The sequence below is a fragment of the Cyprinus carpio genome, unplaced genomic scaffold (genome assembly GCF_018340385.1).
Source record: "Cyprinus carpio isolate SPL01 unplaced genomic scaffold, ASM1834038v1 S000000169, whole genome shotgun sequence".
NCBI lineage: Eukaryota > Metazoa > Chordata > Actinopteri > Cypriniformes > Cyprinidae > Cyprinus > Cyprinus carpio.
In genome coordinates this window covers 812,091-816,171 of record NW_024872920.1, presented here as the reverse complement: position 1 = coordinate 816,171, position 4,081 = coordinate 812,091, and positions in this window count along the sequence as shown.

The following is a 4,081-nucleotide window of genomic DNA, read 5'->3' as shown; positions in this document are numbered from 1 at the left end:
TCCTTTTCTCTCGCCTCGTCTGTCTGTCCTTACCCCAGGTTCCCGCAGGTCACCGTGAGCGGTGGAGAGTGCAGTCTCGGGAGTACCCCCGGCCTGCGAGGGGCGATGGGGGTATGTGACAAGTGGGGCGGGGCCGAGAGCCATGGGAACGGAGCGAGGCCGGTGGAGTGATTGGGAAATGAGCGACACCTGCTCCACTCACCGGTCTCGAGTCCCACGGAGGAGATTGGGAGGATACAAAAGAGGAGCGACAACAGTGAAGGACGAGAGAGGACCAGGCCTGGGTTTTATTTTGTGGTTTGGTTTTTGTTGGTACGCGGCAGTCGACCGTGAGGGGCTGTCGCGCTGTTTTATGTTTATTTTGGTTATTAAAGTTTTATTTGAATGGTCGCCGGTTCCCGCCTCCTTCTTCCTGTGATTATGGAGTTTGTTTATATTGTTACAGTCATAATGATATTTCCCCCCATTTTAATTTAATGAAAGGTTAGATTTTTGTGATTTTTTTTAAAATAAAAGATCAAAAGGATTAACAATGCAGATTAATTTTCACAGCCTTCTTTGATCATATTTACCAAGGGTGCCAATATTTTTGGCCATGACTGTGTGTGTGTATACATATATATATGAAGAGTTCATTTGCAAAAACTGATAAACTCTACTCTAAAAAGAATGTACAAAACTACAAATGTATAGCGCGATCTGAACCCTAAATGTTTGGTCAAAAAATCCGGTATTGTCCACTTTCGAGGCATCGCGAGTTCATGTTTTACTGCAGAAGCCTACAAGCGGCCTTGTTGTTTTTGAACAGAATCAGAATCAGAATCAGAAAGAGCTTTATTGCCAAGTATGCTTGCACATACAAGGAATTTGTTTTAGTGACATAAGCTTCCAGTACACCAAGACAACAACACACAGACAAAAAAAAAAAACGTTTGCAAATAAATAAGTGTATAAACAATTGTGCTATAAATGATAATGGAATAGGATTGATTAAGATGCAGGGATGTACTAGGATGGAGGGGTAACAAATAAATATAAGGATATTGCACATTTTTATGGCATAAGTGGGGAACATTTAACTATTCATGAGGTAGATTGCCTGGGGGAAGAAACTGTTCTTGTGCCTGGCTGTCCTGGTATTTGCGGCTTTGAAGCGCCGGCCAGATGACAAAAGTTCAAAGATGGGGTAACTATGTCTTCTGATGTCTGCATTGATTTTCTGAACCCTTTTCCTCACTCTGGATGTATACAGTTCTAGAAGGGTGGGCAGGGGACCACCAATAATCCTTTCAGCAGTAAACAAACAAACTAGTAAGAAGTAAACAAATAAACTCTTCTCATATATATATATTATATATTAGTTTTCATTCTATCTAAAATCAAGTAACATCTGCATGCACCTAACTCTGAAGAGAACACATAATATGCTAGTAGACAACAATCCTTGTGAGAAGGAAGTCTGGTGTTGAGGGTGGACCTGGAGCTGAATTCGGTCCAGGTTGTCAAAACATCTCTCGATTTTCAGTCTTCATGAACAGCCATGAAATATAATTCAAATATTAACAATGGTTGTTAAAAATTCTAGAAATGGTAGAAAATTCTGCCAGACTGAAATTTAGTCTTTGGTGAACAGTTTTCAAGAGTGCAAACAAGATTTTAAGTTTTAAGCACCTTTCAGGCTTGTGTGAGGTTTCCACAAGCAACAAAGTCTACTTGAACAAACACTTTACTACATTTAAAGTTTAGAAAATCTTACTTATAATTCCCACCTTCACCATCGATCTGGCACGGCAGATGACCTTTACAGACTGTTTCACTTTGAAGTAAGGCACAGTCACAGTACTCGCTTCTGTCTTACCATTATTAATTTACATTTCAAAGCACTTTTTTTTATTATCATCTGGGTCTCATTTTGAATTATGTTGTACCTCTCTAGTTGTGAGGTGGCCTAGTAAGACATACAGGACTCAAAAAATATTTGATATTTATTTGATATTTTTTTGAATATCTGATGTTTGAGGTTTTACTTACTAGTCAGATGGTTCATAGTGCCTGGAGAAGTTCTTCAACAAGAGGTCCGCTCCAACTCTGCAGTACGGTCATCAGTATGAAAGAATATAAGAACAAACAATTTGTCACAGATCCAACATGTAGTATACAATGTCAGATTTATTAGAAATAAACTACAGCAGAGGTGAAATGCAGAAAAGAGAACGAATAATGTACAAACAACAAAACACTTAAGTTTTTTAAAGCAAGTTATGTTTATTGTTTAGGTTTTAAGATCATGCTGATATAGGTGAAATTATTGTGAAAATACATTTTAGTTATTTAATAAGGTTTCCGATCACCTGGGTTTCCTATATCGTCTATCAGCAGCTCCCATTAGAGGCTTTTTTTTCTGCCACTCTAAACCACCATAACATTTTTTTTATCAATATTTGGTCTACAATGAAATAATGTGTGTTTTGGAATAGTATTAGCCCATTTCGTCATTAATTGGATTAACACTACAGTGCATCTTTTAGGTTAATTAGCTTAATTCATTTAATCCATTAACAATTGCCCAGCCAAATAATTTACAAAGCTATATATATCTATAATAATATATCTATATCTAGATATCTATATATATATATATATAATATATAAAAACAAACAAACAAAAAAAATAACTCTCTACACTAATATGTTGATTAATCCCAAACTTCATAAATAGAGCTCAAGCTATAGCATAGCTTACCTCTATAGGTAGGCCTCTATAGTTACTCATGTTGTGATGCTACGGACTTGGATTACGATGAACCTGAACCTTTCTGTAAAGGAAATAGATTCGACAGAATCATTTTAATTACATTTAAGAAAGAAAGTGTCAGGAAAGTGGTAGTATTATTTGTGTAATTTGTGGAACAAACTTAACTGAAATAAGTGAAAACAACATATAATATAATATCTTTAAAAATGTTAAACATAGTGTAGAAACAAAATGCTTTGCTGCATTGCAAAAACACATTGATTAAATTATATGAGACATGAATATAATTTCACAAATAGCCTATGTAAACACACACGCAACATATGTATTTTGAAAAATATATTTTCAAAATATATTTCAATAAATTTAACAGTGCTTCACATACTGTATATGTGAATATATTACCTTTCCATATGGGTATCAAAGGTTTTATATAAATCTACAATTATAATAAATCCATCATCAGTACTTCAATGTGTGCCGTCCTAAGAGTCTAAAGCTGGTCTGATATTATTTGAAGTATGTCTTTTATTTCAGAAGCTAGATTGGGCCTCATTATAACGCACTTGACTACATCTAGTCAGTTGTTTTTTGTTTGATATTGTTTTTTTGGCTTTGGAATGCGTTTTATTAATCTTTCAGTTAATGAAGGTGAAAGAAACTGAATTTCTGCACTCTATATAAACCTCTTTAGGAAAGGAAAAGATCAGGAAAGGTTTTACAGAAGTCATGAACAGCAGGATTATTTTTAGCAGGATTCATTAACCTTACTATGTGTGAGCATTTAAAACTAAAAAGATCAAATTATTAAATGACGTACAGACACATCATCATCGACTTCAGCTTGAGACATACTTTGAAGGCAAAAAACTTCACAAAAAGAGGCTCCCATTCATTCACTGTCTGAGTGGACACCATCTCTCCTTTCAATTAATAACAACATCATTCAAACACCTAAAGTGTCATGATCCTGTCTCTTTCTCTGTCTCCCTCTGCTGGTTACACACAAGCACTATTCCCCATCACTCTCTGTTTCATTACTGACAGCTGTTTTCACTTTCCATTAGACTCGTTCCTCCCCACCTGTTCCTCATCCCGTCTCATTATCTTGGCTTCTTCTAACCCCCTCTTTCCCCGTCTTGTTGTCAGATTGTTTGATGTCACAGTTGTGTATTGACCGGTGTCTCTTTCACTCCTGTCCTGTCTTGTCGGGGTGTGCTATGATATAACTTCCACTGCTGGAATTACTCTGTGCTCGTCATTGTACATCCACAGAACCTTACATGCTAAAGACTGCAACAGTTTACCTGCTCGGTGCTCTCCGAC